This window comes from Peromyscus leucopus, chromosome 23 (assembly GCF_004664715.2).
Source record: "Peromyscus leucopus breed LL Stock chromosome 23, UCI_PerLeu_2.1, whole genome shotgun sequence".
Classification (NCBI taxonomy): Eukaryota; Metazoa; Chordata; class Mammalia; order Rodentia; family Cricetidae; genus Peromyscus; species Peromyscus leucopus.
The window spans coordinates 45927083-45951216 of NC_051082.1; the positions used below are offsets into that span (position 1 = coordinate 45927083).

General features: G+C 41.7%; 1 pseudogene; it reads left to right on the forward strand.

The window, feature by feature from the left end:
* The first annotated feature begins 534 nt into the window (after window positions 1-534).
* The window catches only part of LOC114707584, a 91956-nt pseudogene continuing 68356 nt past the window's right edge, over window positions 535-24134 (forward strand).

Here is a 24134-nt window from a genome sequence, read left to right on the forward strand (position 1 = left end):
ATGTACATACTTTAATCTTCCAAATTCTGCAAAATGAAACACATCCATCTGCCAAATTTAATTTCTTTGTATACCTTTTGGATTGCTCCCTGCAGGTAATGGAGTTTGGTTATAGATGGAACAAGTAGGACATTTTTTCACAATATCCTTAGCCCCGTTGCCAAGTGATGGAGAAATCCTTCTTCAAACCTTTGCTATTTACATGGTATTTCTTATGAAATTCTGAGGCTTCTAGCACATTACCTATTAGTAACTGATCAGTCTCATTGTTACCTTGTGCTAGAGGTCCTGACAGACCTGTATGGGATCTGATATGTGTTATATATATATAGGATGTTCCCTTTTTCGGATGATTTCCTGCAATTGTATGAATAATGATGTTAATAATGGTATTATCAGGAATAAATTCAGCAGTTTCAATATGTAAAACAACTCTCTCTGCATATTGAGAGTCAGTGACTATATTGAGGGGTTCTGTGAAGTCCATCAGTACCATAAGAATGGCATACAGTTCCGCCTTTTGTACAGAGTTGTATGGACTTTGTACCACTTTACTTAAGTCTCCTGATTTATATCCTGCTTTCCCTGATTTATTTGCATCAGTATAAAATGTGAGGACTCCAGAAATTGGCTTTTGTTATACAATGTGAGGAAGGACACATTCAGTCATCTGAATTCTATCTTTATGAATTCTATTCTCTTGCTTTTGGGATAATGGTTATTAATCTCTCCCAAAAAGTTACTGCAGACTCTCTGCCAGTATTCATTATCTTTCCATAGTGATGAAATTTCCTCATTAGTTAACAGTACTACAATTTCTGCTGGGTCCATTCCTGTCAACTGGGCGAAGTCTTAATTTACCTTTTTGAATCAAATCAGAGATCTTTTCTATATAAGTCTTTAATTTCTTATTTGGTTTATGTGGTACGAATATCCATTCCAATATAATATCTTCCCTCTGCATCAAAATACCTGTTGGGGAATGTCTGGAGGGGAATATGACAAGAATGCATTTAAGTTCTGGATCCACACGATCCACATGTGCTTCTCGAATTGTCTTTTCTACTAGAGCCAATTCCTTCTCAGCTTCGGCTGACAATTCTCTTGGACTATTTAATTCTTTGTCTCCTTCTAGAGTATTAGCCAAATTTTGTAGTCCATCTTTGGGTATTCCCATGATACCCAGTAAGTTGGAAATGCTTCCTAATAACTTTTGAAAATCATTAAGAGTCTTCAATCGATCTCCCCCTTAGTTGTACCTTTTGGGGTCTAATTTTTTGTAGCTCTATCTTATATCCTAAGTAATTAATAGAATCTCCTCTTTGTATTTTTCAGGAGCAATTTGCAGTCCTCAGCAAGGCAAAACTGTTTTTACTTCTTCAAACATGCTTTCTAATGTATCTAACTTTGGATCAGCTAATAGGATATCATCCATATAGTGATTAATTATGGATTGTGGAAACTTTATACGAATTATCTCCAATGGTTTCTGTACAAAGTATTGGTACAAAGTAGGACTGTTTAACATTCCCTGTGGGAGGACCTTCCATTGATATATCTTGACTGGCTGAGAATTATTATAATTAGGTACTGTGAAGGCAAATTCTTCTCTACCATTTTCTTGTAAGGGTATGGTAAAGAAACAGTCTTTTAAGTCAATAACTATTATAGGCCATTCTTTGGGTAGCAGAGAGGGCAAGAACATCCCAGTCTGTAGAGAGCCCATTGGCTGAATTACTTTATTAATAGCTCTCAGATCTGTCAGCATTCTCCAATTACCAGATTTCTTTAAATAGCAAATACAGGAATATTCCAAGGGCTGGTAGATTCTTCAATGTGTTGAGCATTTAACTGCTCTTGAACCAGCTGTTCTAAAGCTTGTAGCTTCTCTTTTGTCAAGGGCCATTGTCCAACCCAGACAGGTTTATTAGTTAGCCATTCTAAAGGTAAGGCAGTTGGTACTTCTGAGAGTTCAGCAGCAGTTGTGCTCTGTTTGTATACAGCCTGAATGGTTGGTGACAGTTTTTTATAGCATGCTATGATATTATTCCTAGGAACATGCATTGGTCTGTATTCCTTTTTTGAGAGTGTAGGAATTTTAATCTGGGTATTCCACTGTTGTAACAGATCTCGGCCCCAAAGATTTACTGCTACATTTGCTACATATGGCTTCAACCTTCCTCTCTGTCCTTCTGTCCCTATGCATTCAACCCATCTCGAACTCTGTTTTATCTGAGATAGGGTGCCAATCCCTAACAGTTGGACATCTACCTCTTGAAGAGGCCAATTCGGATGCCATGATTTTGGTGTAATTATTGTCACATCTGCACCTGTGTCTACCAGGCCCTCCAGAACCAGGCCATTAATTCGAATTCTAAGCTTTGGTCTTTGTTCATTTATGGAAGTTTGCCAAAATATTTGTTTTATAGTGTTCTTTGTAAACTGTGATCCATCTATCAGAGCTATTTTATCATCCATTACAGTATAGGTTTTTACCTTAGGCTTTGTTTTATTCAGTTGTCCTGGAGAGGAATTTCTTCCACAGTGGTTGGGAATGTTCATACTACATTTGATTTGGGGGCCTGCAAGAGACCCCCTGAGGCATTTCCCTCCAGTAAAGGGTTGCCTCGTATATCTATTTTTGATCTGCACTCATTGGTCCAATGTTGGCCTTTGCCATACCTTCTACATAATCCAGGAGGTGGTTTGGGTCTCCTGTTTAGGCTATTCCTAAAAGGAGTATTACTTCTAGGAGTACCCCACGTACAGTTTTTACTTACATGACCTGGTGTACCACACTTAAAACATTTGGTAACACGGGGCCTTCTTTCACCTCTGGGATTTGTCTCTCCTATCCAAGCCTCATTACTGTAGTTAAGAGACTCAATACCATTAGTGTACTGAATCCATTCTTCCAAAGGAGTTGATCTGATCTTTAGTGGTGTAAGTATTCTTCTGCACTCTGCATTAGCATTGTTGAATGCCAAGGACTCAGTTAATACTTTTCTTAATTCTTTATCTGATACAGCTTTTGTTATAGCTGTGTTCAGCCTTTGTAAAAAATCAGTGAAGGATTCGTGCGGTCCCTGAAATATCTTTGTGTATACCTCAGTTGGTTTTCCAGGTTCTGGAATTTTTTCCCAAGCATTTAGAGCTGCTGTACTGCATAGGGATATTGTATGCTCATCATAAGTGGCTTGTACATTCCTGTCAGCAAAACGTCCCTCACCAAGTATTTGATCTTGGGAGGTCACAAAACCTCTGAGTTTACCTTGTTGTTCTAAATTTTTTTGCCTCTTCTCTCAACCAGCTTTTCCACTGTAGCTGCTGGCTATATTCTAGAACAGCTGAAATTAACTGATGCCAGTCATCTGGGATGATTCTATGTGAGGTAGTCCATGAATTTAACATCTGTCTTATGTATGTGGAATGTATCCCATACGTAACTACTGCTTCCTTTATATGTTTAAAGTCCCATGTTGAAATTGGTTGTAATGTATATGTCATATATGGCTCAGGGTGTGTGTCATCTGCTGGCTTCTCATGGATGATAACAGGATAAGCCATTGTATGAGAGCTGTTTGGAGATGTTACAACCTCTATGGTCTTGACCTTCTGCTTAGTAGTTCCCTTGTCATGTTTACTGAGAGTTTCTTCTAGGGCTTGCAAACGAGCACCTAGGGTCTGTTCTAGGGAGTGAACCTCCTCTCTTGCAAGGGACTCCAGATTTCTCATGGAATCATAGACATTTTTATTTTCCTCAGAAGCACATGATTCCATGGACCTTATCTTATCAATTAATGATAATCTTTCTTCCTTATGTAGTGTCTGAGTAGCCATAACTTCACTCTGGAGAGTTAATGTTCTATCCATTAGATATTCATATTTATTATCAATAAAATCAATTTTGGGTACAAGCCTGTTTTATAAATACTGATTAGCAGATTCTAGAGAAAGAATCTTTTTCCTGTAAGCCTTCATTACTATCTTTTAAAGCAGATTCTAGAAAGAGAATCTTTTTCTGTAAGCCTTCATTGCTATCTTTGAAAGCAGATTCCAGAAAGAGATTCTTTCTCTGTAAGTCTTCATTGCTATCTTTGAAAGCAGATTCCAGAAAGAGAATCCTTTTCTGTAAGCCTTCATTGCTATCTTTGAAAGCAGATTCCAGAAAGAGATTCTTTTCCTGTAAGCCTTCATTACTATCTTTTAAAGCAGATTCTAGAAAGAGAATCTTTTTCTGTAAGCCTTCATTGCTATCTTTGAAAGCAGATTCCAGAAAGAGATTCTTTCTCTGTAAGTCTTCATTGCTATCTTTGAAAGCAGATTCCAGAAAGAGAATCCTTTTCTGTAAGCCTTCATTGCTATCTTTGAAAGCAGATTCCAGAAAGAGATTCTTTTTCTGTAAGCCTTCATTGCTATCTTGAAGCAGATTCAGAAAGAGAATCTCTTTCTGTAAGCATTCATTGCTATCTTTGAAAGCAGATTCCAGAAAGAGATTCTTTTTCTGTAAGCCTTCATTGCTATCTTTTAAAGCCTGTATCAGTCCCAATAATGACTCATCTTTGTTCTTATTATTAAACCAGTGTTTGAACACTGTGTGAATTATTACAATGAATGCCAAAATGGTACAGGCCAAATATGCCTGAGGAAGGTCATATATTTCCAGGAGAATGTCATTCATCATACAGGCAAAAAGGTTTTTAAATTCTTGTGAGGTAATGTTGTCGGCCATATTACAAGAATTACTCAAAATTTGTTAGTCAATTTTAAGATGTAAAATTATCAAGTACTTTTACTTGAAATAAAACACTGGTTTGCTTATCTTACCTTTCCGTGGTGTGTGTGTGGGGTGTAGTAGCGCTTTTCAACCAGCAGGCGGCACTAGTACAGCTCCAAAGCTGGGCCTGCTGGTGACCTTGACTGGCGGCAGCTGGAGGCAGATGGCGGGATGGCCGGATACTTCACTCGCAGTGGTTTTTCACTGGTCTCGGGGCTAAGCTAGGGAGCTGAGACCGGACTAGCTGCTTCCCTTTTCGGGAATGGAACCGTGTAGGCGTTCCCTGGTTATATGGAACTTTGCAGGCGGGTTTAGGTACCTGCCAGCCGGGGAGGAGGCTGAGGGCAGGAGCTGCCCAGGCCTTTGGAATTTGACCCACATGGGCGCCAGATATTGGGGAAATTATAAAGGCCACTCCTATTAAAAGGAAGATTTATTTAGTGGGTGACTTACAAATGAAGGAATAGATAGATTGCGGGGGTCTGGGGAAGGTGTATTGCAGTCCAGCGGTGTTCTCTCCACCGTCCAGGGTCCAGGAACAGAGAGAGTGCTTGCCCATCCAGGTCTCGGGTCTCCAGACGCCTCCCTTGGCCCTGCCTCATAGGCGTGACAGTTGCCAGAGTCTCAATGGGGGTTGGAACTTCCAGATCCAAGCTGGAATAGCTACCCACTACACCCCACTTCATATTAGCTTTCTTAACTATAGATGCACAGGATCTGATGCTTTCCATAGGTGCTAGAATAAAACCTTAGAAAGAGAGCAGAGTTGAAATTAGCTTCTGTAAAAACTTTTAAAATTACATGTTTATTTATTAGGGTTGGGGGCAGTACAGTGTGTGTTCGTGTGTGTTTGTGTGTCTAAATGAGTATCAGAAGATTACTTTGGGGGAATCAGTTCTCTCTTATTGTGTTCTCCTGGGGTCAAACTCAGATTATCAACATTGGCAGCCAGTGCCTTTACCTGTGGAGTCATCTTGAAGGCCCCAAATGAAGTGACAACTGAGTTCATTTTGCATTTTTTCAGCATAAAATGGGATCAAACCATAGCCTGTATGTGCTAGCCAAGCACTCTACTACTGAACTATAGCCCAGTTATACCAACTGTTAACATTCATATCGATGTTATGCAGGTCTGCCTAGCGCACACGCGTGCGCGCGCGCACACACACACACACACACACACACACACACACACACACACACTTTAAACTCCCTCTTGCTGAGGTGAGGTGGTTTTCTGATAAGATTTACTCTGGCTATGACGTAATTGACTTTCAGGTTACCCCTAGATCCACCAGAACTCAGTAGAAACAGTTACAAATAGTGGGGTTCCATGCACACTGAACCCCCAGCCTTTCCCCAAGCTCTCTGGGACCTGGAGGGGCAGCCAAGTAATTGTTTTGATTCATTTGGGGGTTTTGGTCACATTTATCTCCTCTCCTCTGTGTGATGTCATAAGGCTTTCTGTTTTACTTTACAGATATGGGACCCATAAACATGACATCTTTAAGAAACAGGGATTCCTGGGCCCAAACCTCTGCCATTTGTAGGAACTCTGCTGAATTACTACAAAGTGAGTGTTGATTGAACTCTCCATATGGCTTCTCCTGGTAGCCAATAATGGTTTAGTTCTATTAAATGCTCTTTGGGAGGAAACTCTGAGACTTCAGGCCCTCATACTGTGTGTTCTCATGATATTAGAAAATGTCTAGTGGTTTCTTAAGGCTTTATTTGCAACTTAAAACTATCAAATGTGTGTGTGTGTGTGTGTGTGTGTGTGTGTGTGTTTATAGTGTGTATGCATGTATTTGCATGTGTGTGAGTGCCCATATGTGTGCAGGTGCATATTCATTGATTTGTGTGTGCACGGAGAGACCAGAGGTTGATATTGGGTGTCTTCTTGATTACTCTTCACTTGATACTTGGAGGCAGAGTCTCTCACTTGAACCTAGCTCTCTCTGACTTGACTGGTTTTGCTAGCCAGCTTGCTCCAGGGAGCTCATGTCTCTGCCTCTGGCAAGTGGGGACTACTGGAGGGCTTTAAACACTGCCTGGCATTTTCACAGATACTGGGAATTTAAATTCTGCTTTTTAGGGTGTGATTTTTCCACTGAACCATCTCCACAGCTTCCACTGTCAACTTTTCCCGATATTTCTTAATTGTGTGTGTGTGTGTGTGTGTGTGTGTGTGTGTGTGTGTGTGTGCACCATGGCCTGCATATGTAGGTGAAATTACAACTTGTTGCTCAGTTTCCTCTTTCCACCACATGAGTCCTAGGGATGAAACTCGGGTTATCAGGGTTGGTGGCAAATGTCTTTTCATCTGCAGCCATCTCCCTGGCTCCAATGTCAGTTTATTCAACGTCAAGTTTGCCTTGGGTGAAACACCCAGATCTCCAGCCCATTTCATCTTGATATTTGGGACATGATGCTCTAATTTTGTGAGCAAAAAGAAGGTTGTTTTTTTACCCAGTGCAGAGTTTGGAAAGGCATTGTTGTACTTATTTGAAAAAAATCTTGAAGGGGTTTCCAGCTTCAAGGACATCAAGCTGCATGCACTAGTTTAAAATTTTCCTCTTTGTAACCAGGCTCATGAGCAACATTTTTTCTTTTTACTGATTATTTCTAAAGCATCAGCATATCACAGACTCACATAGACACCTTTGGGAGACTTTCATATACTTTGGTTCTCTGCCTAATCATTGAACCCCTGAGGCACTATCCTCAACATTCACCCTTCATAGCATGTCTGGGTTCTTAAGAAGTAGAGTGTTTTGCTTCACTCTCTTCCTTTAGGAATGGAGGTCCTGGTTAACAATTGATTTTTTTAGAAAGATTTCATGCATATACTGGTGGGTTTGTGCACAAGTGTAGTACCTACATAGGCCAGAAGATGGCACTGGATTCCCTGGAGCCAGAGTCACAGATGCAGGTGAGGTGTTGGATGTGCGGATGGAACTTGGACCCTTGGGAAGTTCAGCAAGTGCTCTTAACTGCTGAGTCACATCTCCAGCTCAAATACACAGTTTCCATTCTCTTTGGTTTTTCGGGTACTGAGAATGGGATCCAGGGCCTTCTAACTGCCAGGCAAGTGCTCTAATACTGAAATGTCAGCTCAGGTTTTCTTCCTAAAGGTTTTATGGTTACTTTGCACATTCTTTAAAACAATTACTTTTTTATTATTATTATTACTAAGACTGTATGCATTATTGTATCTGGTGATATGTGTATGTACATGTCTATGAGGGTGAATGTAGAGGCCACAGGAAGGTATCAGATGTCTTACCCTATCACTCTCCCTTTTCCCACTGAGCCAGCCATCTTACTGGTTCCTCTAAATGTTACTGAAGAACTTTTCTCTGTCAGAAGCAATAAACCTACTTTCATGGGATTTTAGTGTTTGGTTACCTGGCTACAGAAGGGTTGATACATAAAGGGCAATAGTGGATTTCATGCTATTTCTCTTTCCAGGGTGTATGGAAATTTGACATTGAGTGCTATGAAAAGTATGGAAAAATATGGGGGTGAGTATTCTGGAAAGTTCCGTGGAGTTGATCCTTTAGTTGATCAACTCTACATGTGCAAGGACAATGCCAGCCCAGGACTGTAGTCACGCACCTCTCTGTTGTAAGGGTGATGTGATGTGCCATTAAGTGCCATGGCTCCCAGTTCTAATTATCTTCAGAACATTGAACACTGTGGCTTTTTTGATAGGCTTTGGTGTTCCATAGACTCTGGGCCTTGTGTTTTGCTGCTTTGCTTTGTTTTTGAGACATGGTTTCTCTGTAAAGCAGCTCTGGTTGTCCTGGAACTCACTCTGTAGACCAGACTGACCTCGAACTCACAGAGCTCCACCTGTCTCTGCCTCCTGAGTTCTGGAATTAAAGGTGTGAGCCACCACCATCCCCAAGTAAGACTTTTGACAGAAGAGTATATCATTGTGTCCTGTGTAATTGAACAGACTTTGGAGATCCAATGTATTTAAAAGTCAGTGTTCTTCCTTGGATCTACATCCTCAATGGTCCTGTAAAGCAGCTGAGTCGGCAGCAGTAACTGTTCCCTGTCATTGATGCTGGAGATTGGGGACATCTTTGGAGTGGGTGTCATCATTGCTAGGAGACACAAACAAGTGGGAGGAGGCTCTGGCTCTTCCTGCCTCTTCATCTCTTCTCCATCCGTAGGGACCACAGGCCTGAACACAGGGTCTGCTGAGTTGACTTAGCCCATAAAGACCATGTCATTCAATTCCATTAGCAGGCTTTGCTGTCTGTCCAATGGCCCTGTGTGAATGTCTCCTGGAAATATTATTGCTTGTCAACACTTGATAGTGTTTTCTCAACTTTTACTGACTAATATTTATTTATTTGTTTTTTATCCACTTATTGTTATTTGTTTGTTTTTTTGGGACAGGATATCTTTAAGTAGCTCTAACTGTCCAGGTACTGGATATGTAGACCTGTTTTTCCTTGAACTCAAAGATATGATTGCTTCTGCCTTCCAAGTGCTGGGATTAAAAGTGTGTGCCACCATGCCTGGCACTAATATCGTTTTTTATATGAAACATTTTTATTATATTTTCCATTAGTTTTGTGTTTCTGTTTCTGTACCAATGAATTTAATGGGACTTACAGAAGCATGAGCAAGTGAGAGGTTATTTACAGGAGTGCGAGGTTCACCACTAACATAGACTTCTTGCCTTCCCAGCAACTGTTTCCTTTTTCCTTTTTTGTTATACTTGTTTATTTATCAGAGAGGGGATGTGTTCCCTGGTGCACATGAAAATGTCAGAGGACAACATGTGGCAGTCAGTTCTCCATTCCACTGTGTAGATCCCAGGGACTGAACTGGAGTTCATGGGGTCATTTTCCTCCCCATTCCAGGGTTAGCTGTGTGTAAATCCTCAGGCAGGCTCAGGCCCCTGAACTACCTGCTGCAGTGTTGACAGTCAAATCACCCACAGGGCCTGTGGAGGTCATCCCAGCTGCAGTGAGTTCCAGACCAGGGAAGACAGCACTTTGCAGCTCTCCTCTCCCTGCCTGGCTCTCATGTTCTTTCTGCCCTGCCTGGCACACTTTATGAGTCTAGGGGAAGTTGATAATGGCGCCTCATTGAAATTCTGTGTTTTCATTGTATCAAAGCCAAAGCCTGGTGCACTCTAGGCAGTCATTCTACCACCAAGCTATATCCCAAGCCCAGAGAATGAGATATTTTATTATTATTAAAATTAATTTTTAATTTAATTATTTAATTTTAAAGGATATTTTACTTTCAAATTATTTAATATTGATACTAATATTTATTTAAGAGTTTAATTATTGATATTTACTATAATATTTTATTTAATTACATTTAATTTCTTTATATTTTATATTCTTTGGTGTTTTGCGTGCATGAATGTCTGTTTGAGGGTGTCAGAAGCCCTGAAACAGAGTTAGATACATTTGAGAGCTCCCATGTGGGTGCTGCTAATTGATCCCAGGTCTTCTAGAAGAGCAGTCAGTGCTCTTAACCACTGATCCATCTCTTCAGTTGCAATATTTTAATTTTAAACATTAAAAAATCTATTTCTATTACTTTTAATTATGTGTATGTGCGTGTGTGTGTGTGTGTGTGTCTCTGCACATGAGTGCTGATGGTCATGGAAGCCAGAGGTATTGGATTCCCCTGGAGCTGCAGTTACAGCTGTTGTGAGCCATCCAAGTGGGTTCTAGGAACCAAACTCAAGTCTTCTGCAGGAACACTATGTGCTATTAACTATGGTGCCATTTCTCCTGCCCCTCACAATATTTAAAACATGCAAATATCAGAAAATGATATAAGCAACTCTCACATATTCACATCTAGACTTAAAAATTCCATTTGTTGTTTCTAATTATGATGTCATTTGGAACTGTTGTTGGGTGTTTCATATTGCTCCAGACACTTATGAGAGTTACTCCAAAATTTAATCTAGGCTCCCTGGCAGCAGGGAGGAACAGTTGCTGTGAACGGAACCTCGAGCCTCTGTTCAGAAGCACATTTACTAAGTGTACGCAAAGGCTGTGTTTGGGGTACAACAAGTTCCTCATACCAACGTCCCCTTGATCTATTCTACATGGTCTCTGAAGGAAGTCATCACACCCCTGCAACCTCAGTCCTTATTGTGCAGTTTGCAGTATCCAATCATTCAAACTCTCCAAGCATGCCTGGACAGTCTTGTGACTAAAATCATGCAACAGATGGAAAACTCTCTCAGAAAAACAACTCTATAAATCACAGAAAACAGTCACTGTTCTCTACTATGTTTTCCTCAAGGTCTAGGTACATTCAACAACCAACTAATACATTCTGCTATTACCCTAGAGACACTGAGAATCAAATTTTTCATTATAATGGTTATCCAGGATACAATGGCTCTACTAGATACCCAGTATATTTACCCCTTTTGTTTAATCTGTTTTAATTACCTTCAAGATTATGCAGCCACACAGTGAAGATACCCCTTTATGTATCATATTGCTCACAGTCTTAGGTAGATAAGCCAGAATACATTTTCCATCCAGTAAAATTACTACAGTGAAAACAAGTATAACAAATGTTAGGATAAGAATTCTATTAAAATGAAGTACAGGACTGAATGAAGCTAAGGGATCTGCAATGCTTTCCATGACTTCCATTCTGGACACATCAGATACCTCAATTGAAAAAGTTTCCTTCCTTTCTTGTTGTAAATCATCAATCATTTCAGAAGAATTAGGGTGATCCAACAAATGCATTTTAACCCTTTCTAATCATACTTGCTTTCAGTAACCTTAAAGATGTAATGCAATGAGATGTCACATTCTAATCACATTTTAATTTAATTTGCTCCCCCAGTGTCTCTAACTGATCTCCCATTAGGATTACTTGTCTCAGATCAGCTATTTCATTGACTACCTAACTGTCTATTCTATTTTGCTGAGTCCAAAGTTCTGCACATGTTTATGCCAGTCTTTAATAAATTCAGCAGTCTGAATTTCCTTATGAAGATCCAGACCAGCTGACACAGTTAATGCAATAATTCCCATAACCACAGCAACAATCAATCCAATCATCCTATAAGTTCTTCTTATATTCTCTCAGAGATTTTCTGGACTAGAATCATTACAGGTTAGGATGTCATGGCCTCAAAAACTTCACTGGCATCCAAACTGTTGGCCTTGCTCCAAGAATATATAAACATTCAGAGGTGACATCTTATGACATACTAGCATTAATGCAGGTATGAAAAGTACGATGTTCCAAGTGATGCTATAGTGATTAGGGTGCCATTGTTTAGACTCTTTCAGTAATACATAAGGTAATGGTACACATGCTACAAAGTGGTGACTTTGACTTCATCTAAAGGACAAAGTATATGTGCCATCATTAATGTTTAACCTTCCTTTCCATAGTTTAAGAGAATGTAAGGCACTTGCTCATTTCTCCAAATTAGTCTGAACTGAATTGCCAAAATGCCACATAGAAACTGACACCCCAACACCATTCCATTGCATAGGTTCATGAAGAGTACAACTAATTTCTCTAATTCCATTCAAACCTTTCCTTTGCCATCTCAATTCTGAGTGAGAAACTCCTCATGGGGAGCCATAAGGGTTTTGATCAATGACTTTTCCTTGGGAGATACTAATATGCTGCCTGATGATTCCCACTTTTACATTGATGACAATGTATCCAGTCAGATGCCATGTTGCTAATCCACATCTCACAAAATGGCAGACTTACAGAATTAGTAGAAATAATCTGTTTTCTTAACCCAAATGCAAGAAGTCAAAAAATTTATTTCTGCTGCAAATGGCATTGAGAAGGGTGGTCAGATTTAGTGTATTTCACCATGGCAGTTATTCCCCCAGAGTAGGGGGCGGGTTAGTGTCAAGGCATAATCAGCAAGAATGGGTCACGTTTGGTTTAGAGGTATTGAGGACTTGGTATGTGGCCTCTAGTAGTTTCAAGAGGGGTTCCAGCTCTGGTATGGTAAGTTAGGTACTGTAAGAGATATACCAACCTGGTAAAGGGCCTGAAATAGCATGGGACTAGCTGGTGTTTTCTCTGGGGGAAAAGCTGGTTCAGGTGGAGCCAGCACTCTATTGGGCCCTATCCTTTAAGGATCCCCCTACCCTCCTGGAGGAGTAGGGACTGTGGCTTTTAGCTAAAGAGTAGATAGGACCCCTGGATCATATCCAGACTCATATAGCCTAATGCCCCATGTTTCACCCATATCCCAATCCTTAGTCTTTTTACCTTGTTCTGTGAAGGTTATTGTTACAGGGTTGTAACAGTGGGTGACTGGTCCTAGGTGGACTATGTCACATGGGTATAGGACTGTGGGATCATTGGGGACTCTAGTGGGCTTTTGGTGGACTGTAATGAGGTCTCTTTTAACCGTGGGCTTCCACCATGTGCCCAGTGGACTCACAGTTACAAACCGCACAGTAGTAATCAGTCAGATAGGCCCCTATATTTGTCAGCCCTTGATTGTTCCCAACCTGGGCAGACATAAAATGTGCCCTTCTTAGACAATCATATGGCCATGCAGTTGTATATCCAATATCTCTGGCTTTACTTTTCTAGTCAGGGCCTGTTATTCCACAAAGGTCAAAGTCAATGTCAAGGAACCAGATCCCTCGTGGGGAGATTTTAGAGACCTGCTTTCCAGGTTTCTGTCAGTGTTTAAAAGCTGTCATGTGAGATTTAGGGGTTAATATGGGCTACTGATGGCCCCGCCTGATGTCAGAAGGGCAAGGAACAAGGCAGGAATTAGCCTGGCCATCGGGAGATATGACCTTCAGTTTAAGTCTCAGTGGGTTGTTGGGATCAAATTTTGCAGTCCAGTTCTGGCAGGATTTTCCTGGTGCTTGTCTCAGCAGCTCAGTCAACTCTGGATCAGCTGCATGGGTGTAGGAGTGGTGGATCCAACTGGCAATTCTGTCAACCTTGATGACAGTGGGCATGATCAGGATCATGATGAAAGGATCCCTTCCACCGAGGTTCTGGTGTCTTGTGTTGATATCTGTGAACATAGACCCAATCTCCAGGCTGAAACTGGTGTGGGGTGTGGGGAGCTTTTTCATACACCTCCCATAATCTCGGCCAGATATTCTTGACTACTGGGGCTGCTGCAAGTTAACATTATTGAATTCAGTGAGCAGTTCTGACTATAAATTGGGGAGTATGGGAGGGGGGGTCAACCAAACATAATGACATGAGTCTGAGTATATATGAAGAGTTTCACACTGGATACAGAGAGAAAGGAAGGAGAGCCACTTAATCTCCACCAATCTCCATGGTTAATTTGGTAAGCGCCTCTTTTAGTGTCTGATTCATGCACTCCACTTGTCCAGAACTTTGGTGTTGTAACCACAATGTAATTTCCAATCCACCCCCAAAACTTTAGCTAAGTGTTGAGTTTACATGAGTAGCAAATGTAGTTCTCATTGTCTGAGCCTAGCAATACAGGTATTCCATACCTGGGGATGATGTCCTTCAGTAGTTTTTTCACCACCATCTGAGCCAACTCTTACTTGGTGGGAAAGGTTTCTACCCATCCTGAAAGATATCAATAAAAACTAATAGATATTTGTCGCCAAATTTTCCTGGCTTTACCTCAGTGAAGTCAGTTTCCCAGTGAGACTCTGGGTGGTCTCCTCTCAGCTGCACCCAGTGCTGTCCTCTGGTGGGCTTTTGATTAGTTAGTCAGCAGGCCAAGCATCTAGAAGCTATGTGCTCCACCTCCTTTCAGAGACTGAATGATGAGCATTCTCCATGTGAGTAATTTTTTAGGGTGTTCCCGGCCACAGGAAAAAAGTCATGCTAGCTCCATTGGTAGAGCATGGGATTCTTAATCCTAGGGTCATGGCTTCATGCCCCACATTGTGTGCCAGATCTTGTATAATATTAGAAGGACCATCCTTTATATTATACATCCCAGAGGCTCAGGAGAGAAACTATGAATGGTGAGGACTATTTTCAAGAAAATTAGAATCTCAGCACACCAATCTCTTTAGTTCATTCACTTTAATTCTCATTCACCTTCATTCTCTCTTCACTCTCTAGTTATATACTCAAACAATCACAATCCTCCCCTCCAGCCAGGTCACCAGGCTTGATTTCCTGTGTGGTCACAAAGGCAGGTAAGAATTTTCCTCAGGTAGTGACCACCAGTCTTTCTTTTACAATCCAAAATGGGAGTGGTGAAAGAGGAGGTCAACTGAGTGCTAATGACAGGTTACTATATGAAAAAGGAGATCTGTGTGCTCAGTCTACATTCCGACAAGTGGTTAGGCAAGAAGTTAGGGGGTATATAAAGTTATTAAGGCTGTAAGAAAGGAGGGTCTGAGCTAAATTGTGTAAAGCTATTACTTAAGGCCTACCTGACCTAAGTGGTGTCTCCTTGTGGAATTTACCTTGAATCAGGAGACTATCATGTGGACTGTTATCTCTGTTACTCCTTGAAAGTGGCTAAGGGAGACATCTGATTCCAGTGCTTAAAGGGGAGAAACAGATGAGCTGGGGGGAAAGAAACCTTTCCTGAGGCTATTCTCCAAATACCGTGAATGTGTATGTCCAGAGAGTGATCAGTCCACACTGTTAGCACTTCTTAGGGAAAAATCAATTGGGAAAGCTATGAAGGCACACATGATTTTCATAACAGAAGACAGCTGATATATAACAAGCCAAGTAACATCAAAAGCTCCTTGGAATTTGGCTTCCTCTGAAGGAATTCCTTAATCCCTCCAGGTAGTGGCTTTGTCACAACCAGTTGAGTTCTCATAATATTTTCCTGTACCCTTGGCGTCAGGGTTTTTGGAACCCAGGTGGGTAGATGAGCGAATGTGGCTTGGTAGATCTATTTACATTTAACAGACAGGGTTAGTCTATTTCCTGTCAGCCACCATCCTTCTGGCTTCTGCGCCTGCCAGGCTTGGGGTAAGCAGCGAATGATGACCAGATCTTCTGCGGTATATGCCAGGTTGTCAGTCAGTTCACAGGGGCAACTTTAGGGTTAATACAGAGGCCGCCTGCTCTTCTACTGCTTTAGCAGCCCTGTCTTCCTGCTGGTTTCCCAGGCAACCAGGGAGTCTCCCTTTTGATGTCATGGGCAGAGAATGATTGCTGCCTTTTCCAGGAGCCACAGGGCTTCCAGCAGGTTTAGAATTTCTTGTTTATTTTTCATACTCTCCCCCTCAGCTGTTAAAAGTCCCCTTTCCTGATATATGGCACCATGTATATGTGCTGTAGCAAAAGCATAGTGTCTGTCTGTATAGAAATTGAGTTTTTTATTTTTGGCTAGTTGTCAGGCCTTTGTTAAGGCAATCAGTTCTGCCTTCTGTCCTGACATCCCTGAAGGCAGAGCCTCAGCCCAAATGTCCTCTCACTCCATGACCACTGCCACACCTGCGTACCCTTTTCCATCCATGATGAAAAGACTCCTATTGGTGTACTAGATGAGCTCATCATCTGATATCGACTGGTCTCTTAGATCAGGCCATGTCTTGTGAACTTACCTGAGTATCTCAGAGCAGTCATTAATCAGTTGTTCCAAATCCAGGTGACTAAGAAAGATAGCCAGATTTAGGGCCGTTAATGAGGCATAGTGTATGTGTGAGAGGAGGGGGCATTAAGGAGGTTTGGTTAGTGAATCATCTGTGCATTGCTCAACCTGTGCACAAGAGGTTGCTTGAGGACCCCTTCTGTAGCATGAGGTACTGTCACAGTTAGTTCCTGCCCCATGGTGAGCTTGTCAGCATCCTTGACAAGCAAAGCAATGGCTGCTGTGATTCTCAGGCATGAGGGCCATGCTGAGGCCACAGTGTCCAGTCTCTTTGAGAGATAAGACACTATACTCTGCCATGGCCCAAGCATCTGGGTTAGGACTCACTTTGCTACTCCTTTGTTTTCATCTACATATAGGCAGAATGGCTTTGTGATGTCTGGAAGCCCAAGTGTGGGAGCTGACAACAAGGCTGCCTTGACCTGTGTAGATGTCTTCTCTTGTTTGGCCATCCATTCAAAGGTCTGGTGGACTGAGTGGCCTCATACAGGAGTTTTGCCATCTCAGCAAACCCTGGAATCCATAGGCATCAGAATTCCCAGGAATTCTCTAACCTGCCTTCTGACATTTGGGGTGGGTATCTTTAACACAGTCTCTGTGGGCTTCCAACAGCCAGTGTTGCCTTCCTTTGAGAATATAGCCTAGATATGTCACTTTTTCTCAACAGATCTGTGTCTTTTTGGCTGAAACCCAATACCCCAGCATTCCTAGAGTCCGAAGCAAGTCCCTTGTCCCTACCTTGCAGTTGTCTTTGGTGGCAGCTGCAATTAGCATATCATACACAAACTATAGGAGAAGAATTCTGGGATGCTCAGTCTGGTAGGCACCCAGGTCTTCATGGAGGGCCTCGTCAAATATGGTGGGCAGTTCTTGAACCTCTGGGGCATCCGAGTCCAAATCTGTTGCAGGCTGAATCCTTTTTCTGGGTCATGCCATTCAAAAGTAAAGTAAGCCTGGCTCTGGGGGGGGACAGCGACAGGCTGGAGAAAGCATTTTTTAAATATTGTACAGGATACCATTGTAGGCTACATGACAATGAACTCAGAAGAGTATATAGATTCGGGACTGTGGGGTGAATGTCAGTGACCCATTTATTAACCTTTCTCAAGTCCTGGACTGGGCGGTAGTCATCAGAGTTTCCTTCTTGACCAGGAGTAAGGTGTGCTCCAGTATGAATGACAAGGTTTTAAAAACTTTTGGTCAAGCAGGCGATGAATGCAGGGGGGTGGAGGGTGGGGTGGGGGGGCGGGGACAGGGTGGGAGACGGGGTGGAGGTGGTGGTGGTGGTGGTGATAGATCCGTACTTCTGCTGACATGGGATATTGACAGATCGGTAGCCCACAGTTTTAATTCCACCAAGATGGGGGTCAGTGTTGAGACAGTCCAGGCCCCCCTGTCTCCACAAATGCCTCTGGGTATAATTTTAGCCAAGGACCCAATTCTTGGCATGGGGATTCATACACACCTTCCAATTGTCAGGACTTATTTTGATTTTCCTTTTAAGTCTGTTACTGCTACCCTATCCTGTTCAAATGTTATTTGAGCTCCAATTTTAGTCAGCAAGTCTCTTTCTAGAAGGGGCTATGGGCAGTCAGGCATGACCAGAAAAGAATGGGATACCCAGCACAAGCCAAAATCCACCTGTCTTTGGGTAGTCCATGGGTATTGGTTCATGCCAGTGGCTCCCTGTACCCGTACCTTTTTCTTGGTTATAGGGCCCACGGCTTCTGTCAGAACTGAATGCTGTGTGCCTGTATTCACCATGAATTGGACAGGCCTCCCTCCAATTTTAATATTACCCTAGGTTCGGGGTGGGGACTCAAACCCCATTCCCTTCAATCACTTTCTTCCTCATGTTTTGTTGTTATCACCTGGGGAGGCAGTTTTTTATGTCCTTCTTTATAGGGGAAATTCCTTGCCCAATAGTCCATTTCTTTAGAGTAGGCACATTGGTCTCTCTGCAGAGGGGGCATCTCTCTCTGGAAGGAAGGATTATCTTGGTTTCCAGCAAGGCATCATAGTTGCTTCTGTCTTTCTTATGTGTCTGAAACCATGACTGCTAGGAATAAGCATGCCATGTCATGTGATCGCCTATTGCTTCAGCTGTCTTTGCCTTTCATTCTCTGGAGCCTTTATTCTGCCCCCTCCGCTCCCCCATTCATTTTCTTCAGCCCAGAGGGTCTCTGTTGTTGTATACCTTAGCTGCCACCTCTAGCAGTTCAGATAAAGATTTCCCTACTAGATTATCAATTTTCTGTAGATTCTTTATAATGACTGGGGTGGCCTAATTAACAAAGGCCAGGATCATATTGGATTTGTTATCAGCCATCTGGGGATCCATCGGATAGTAGGTCCTGAATGCCTCCACTAGCTGCTCTAAAAAGGCTGTTGGGATTCAGTTGGTTCTTGTGATATGCTATTAATTTTGGCCAAATTAATGGGTCATGATGCTGGGTCCTGGAGATTCCCCCGTTAGAATCTGGCAGTGGATTTTAAGATTCTCCCTACCTTCGGGTATATTGAAATTCCATTCAGGTTTTGTCAACTGGAACCAAACCTCAACTGATATAGGCTTCTCTCTCCGATGAATTCTATTAAGCTCTCAAAACTTGCTTCCACACTGTCAGTTTTAATTGAACATGAAGAGTTGCGTGAAACCAGTAACAATGCCCTCTAACTAACACCAAAGGCTCTGTAAGCTGTTTTTCTTCCCCATTCACTCCATTTCCTTTCAACAAACACTTTAGTAACTACACATATTGCTGCTCCCGATGTGGGGAAATCCCCATGTCCTTATCCCATCTTCTGCACAAACTTTACCTCCAGTCCTGGAGTGCTGGCTATCTCTCATCTCTGAGCCATCTCTGTCAAATGTCTGGTGTTCCCTGTTGCACTGGATGTTCAAAGAAAGAAAGACCCTCCAGAATTTAATTTTAGGCTCTCTGGCAGCACGAAGGAATAGTTTCTGTGAACTGAACCTTGCATCTCTGTTCATAAGCGTATTTACTGAGTGGGATACAGTGAGTTCTGTATACCAAAGTCCCTTTAATCTATTGTACATGTTCTCTGAAGGAAGTCATCACACCCCAGATACTTCAGTCCTTACTGTGCACTGTTTTTAGTACCCAATAATTCAAGACCTCCAAGCCTGCCTGGATAGTCTTGTGACTAAAGTCATGCAACAGAGGGAAAACCCCTTCAAAAAAACAACCCTACGAATCATAGAAAATAGTCACTGTTCTCTACTATGATTACTTCAAGGTCTAGGTACTTTCAACAAACAACCAATACATTCTGCCATTGCCCTAGATAGAGTGAGAAGCACCTTTTTCATTCTAATGTTTATCTTAGATGCAATGACTCTACTAGATACCCACTATGAAGTATTTTGTCTTTAAGTGACTCATAGTGTCCTGATTGACATTACCTATCACTTTACGAAGACCCCACTGGATCTGTGGTCAGACTCCCTAAGTTGGACTGGGACCTCCTGTGACAATATGTTGTATAACCAGAGTGAGGGTCATATAACATGAGAATCAAAGTCTGGATTTGGGGTTCTGGCTTCAGAACCTGGCTTGGGTTAATCAGCTGTTTTCCCCACACAGGTTGTTTGATGGTCATATACCTGTGTTAGCTATCACAGACACAGAGATGATCAAGAATGTACTAGTGAAGGAATGCTATTCTGTCTTCACAAACTGATGGATAGGTAACTTTGTTTTAATTAAAAAAGTTGCTTCATGTTTGTTATTTGTATTTATGTGAATATATGTGTGTCAATATGAGTGAATGTTATATGTGTGTAGGTTCTTGTGAATGCCAGAAGAGGATATGGTGTTCTAGCCAGTTGTGAGTGGACTGACATAGATTCTGGGAACTGAACCTGGCTCCTCCAGAAGAGTAGCAAGTCCCCTTAACTGTTGTGCCATATCTCCAGCTTCCCCCATTTAATAATGCACAACTTTATATTTTACTTATTAAATTTATTTTGATTGATTGGTTTGGTTTATTAGAGAACTCACTCTGTAGGCCAGACTTGCCAATACTCAGAGTTCTACCTGCCTCTGCCTCCCAAATTCTAGGATTAAAGGCATGTGCCAGCACCACCCAGTTATACCAGGTATTTGTTTTATTTTTTATTTTGAGTTTTTCAAGACAAGGTTTCTCCCTGGCTGTACTAGAACTCACTCTATAGACCCGATTGTCCTTGAAATCACAGATATTTGCCTGCCTCTGCCTCCTCAGTGATGGGATTAAGGGCATTCACCGCCACCTACTGGCTACTTAATGATTTTAAAAAATGAAATAAATATAAATTTACAGTGGCTTCCACAATAATATAGACGCAGGGGCCGGGCATTCGTTTTGCTAATAGGAAGTATAAATCTACCACATTATTGCAATCTAGTTACAGATGAACACTGTTATCATCTAGATTGTGTTTACATTTCCTGTCTCACAGGACCTTTCTCATGTCTGTGTGGTGAAGTACTTAACCACAGGTCTAGATTTGTGTGGTGACAAACACTGAGAACACAGAGCTGCTCCTTGACCATGCAATTCCCTCTTGCTAGCCCATTAGCTACCTTGTTCAACCTGCCATCTCATATCACCTTCTATATCCATTTTCCTTCTCAATAGATTTTGGGGTCACTGTCAAGTCTGATGACTATTTACCTGGTCCTTCTGTGTGTGTTTGCTCGAGTACAAATTATGCACTTTTGAGATTTGCTCTTAAACCTATGGCTTTATTTATTTATTTTGTGTAAGGTATGATGCTAAGTTCAATGTTCTCTCTCTTTTCTAAACCATGCCTATCCCACTGATCTATCTGGGAAAATCTATTGGTTCTCTCTTTCTACCCTGTGGGTCCTGGGGTTTGAACTCAGGTTGATGGGCTTGGCAGCAAGCACCTTTACCTGCTAGCCGTCTCTCTGGGCCTCATTCAGCCTTGGGTCATTTGGTGAAGTTGGCAGAAGATCTAGTTTGCAGCTGCCCTTCGTCAAGTGGGAGCCATTTCCATTTCTTCCTGTTGTGCTGAGCACTTTCACATAAGGGCGTGTTGGGAGACTCCACAGCAGTATAAATTATACATATGGAAGGTAGAAGGAAGTTCCCACCAGGGAAATAGAATTATGTTTTCCCTTTTATCACTGTATAAAGAATGAAGGAAAATGGATTTCTACAGCATTATTCCTAAACAAGCAAACAGCTCCCGAACCAAACAAACCAGTGGCTAGAGAGGTGGCTTAGTGTCTGAAAGCTCTGAAAGAGGATGGGGAGTTGGTTGCCTACATCCACATCCAGCAGCTCACAACCACCTGTAACTCCTGCTTTAGGAGATCCAAATCCCTCCTTTGGCCTCTGAAAACACTGCACACATATGTGCATATATTCATACACACACACACACTAACACACATACACATACATATACACACACACACACATACACACACACACATACATACAATACTAAAATAAATCTTAAAAAACCCAACCATCAAATCCTTTAAGTGTTGCACAGCTAGGGAGATTGCTCAGTGTTTGGATCCCCAGCATGTGTATAAAAGCTGGGCATAGCAGGATGCTGTGTTTGGAAATAGGTAGATCCTTGGGACTTGCTGGCTAGCTTTTCTAGCCAAACCAGAGACTTCTAGATTCAGTGAGAGACCCTGCCTCAAAAAAATGGACTAGAGATTTATACAGGAAGTTACCAGGCCTCTGGTCTCTAAATCAGAATGTACACAGGAACTCTAGTCTAAACACACACACACACACACACACACACACACACACACACACACACCATATCAAAACATGACTTATCATATTGCTAATGTAAATACAGAGCTGCACAACTTGTCTGTTGCAAAGATAACTTTCCATCTGTCCCCAAGTCTTTTGCCATCTGCATAGCTCTGGAGAATCTGCTATATCTTGTTCCTATTTTCTCTCCAATCCTGGAACTAATTTTCCAACCAAAGAGAGGCTTACATTTAGAAGGATCCTGAAATATAGAGATTTGAAATCTCAACAGGCAGCCAGTGAGCACCTGATTTATGGACTTTGAGGAAATTTTGACATTTTTGCATCTGGTAAACATAGTAAACAGTCAGTAACTAAGTTTTATACAGCAATATCCACTTAGCACTTTTGCAACCGTGGAAAATTCTGGACTTACAGAAAGCCAAATTTGTATTTTTTTTGGACTCTAGGATTTTTGCCCAGTGGGGATTATGAGTAAAGCAATCTTCATGTCTAAGGATGAGGATTGGAAGAGAATGGGAGCCTTGCTGTCTCCCGCCTTCACCAGTGGAAAACTCAAAGAGGTGACTGGAAGAACTTTTAGGTGAAATGTTTGTGAGACTTGAGTCCCCACACTTAACTATGGATGCCTTTGTGTTTTGTGCTTAGATGTTCCCCATCATTGAACAGTATGGAGATATTTTGTTAAAATACTTGAGAAGAGAGGCAGAGAAAGGCAAGCCTATCACCATGAAAGAGTAAGTAGTGATCCATGTACTGCCGTTCTGGGAGAGGAAGGGCAACTAGGGCAGAAGGGTCATCATCTGTGTGTCTCACATGGTCCAGCTGCTCCTTCTTCCCTTTAGACACTAGATGACAAAATATTCAGTTGAAAAGAAACATGGTCATACCAAGGTCATGGGGGTAGGGGGAGGGTAGGAGGGGAAGATGCTTAGTCAGCACTGAGGTGATTTCACCTGTCCTGCCCAAGAATATGAAATTTTCAGGCTTTTTGGTGCATGTGTTAAATTCCCATGTCTCTCTCCTCAGAGTGTTTGGGGCTAGGGACAAGGAAGCTCTCAAGCAGTGGTCAGGCCACTCAGAAAATGTATGGGAAGGTTTTCTAACAGAAGAATACCTCTGTGGAGTTAATCAAAGAAGGACAAGCATATTGTCTCCAGGGAATTTTCTAGAAGCACAGGGGCATAAGTGTGTTCCAAACATGAAAGTTAGCCACGATGGAATCTTCAGTGGTCTCTGTGTGTTACTTAGGTCTTTCCCAGCACACTGACTGGGAACTCTGCCTAGACATCTGACTCCTAACATTCAGTCAGGAGGCATGTACCCAAATGGTGCTGGTGTTTTCTGTACATGTGTTCTCTACCTTAATCTGTGCTAAAGATTTTCGTTTGTGTGATGAATAAGTAGCATCTGAGGAAAGCCTCTTTGTACAAACACACTGGTTCTTTTGATTTTTTTTACACACAAAAATCACTTATAGATTTTTATCTTCTTCAGTTAGCATATGCATGTGTATGCACATGTGTATACCCCATGCCTGTGTGAATGCCAGAGGAAGGCACCAAGTGTCTTCCTCAAGCACTGTCTCTCCACACGGTGTCTCTTATTAGACCTGGAGGTGGTTTGCAGTCAGAAGGTCCCTGTAATCCACAGAGTTAGTGTTACAGGTGTGTGTTAGTACACTTGGATTTTTACATGGCAGCTGAGGCTTCAAACTCATGTCTTCATGCTTGTGCAGCAAATGTTCTTATCCATTGAGATATCTTTAGAGCCTCACAGCTATGATTATATTTTAATTTAAAACCATAATTACTATCATGGTTGCTAATTTTCAGACTTTAATCTACATGTGTGCATCAGTAGCTAATGTAAAGGGATTTTTCTGTCCTTATATATTTGCTTATTTCTAGTACATACAATTGCTTATATAAAACAATATGATTTTCTAGGTCCCAATATTTGCTTTTTAAAGTCATCATATATTTTGTGTTTCAAATTCTCTCCAGTTTGTCCACT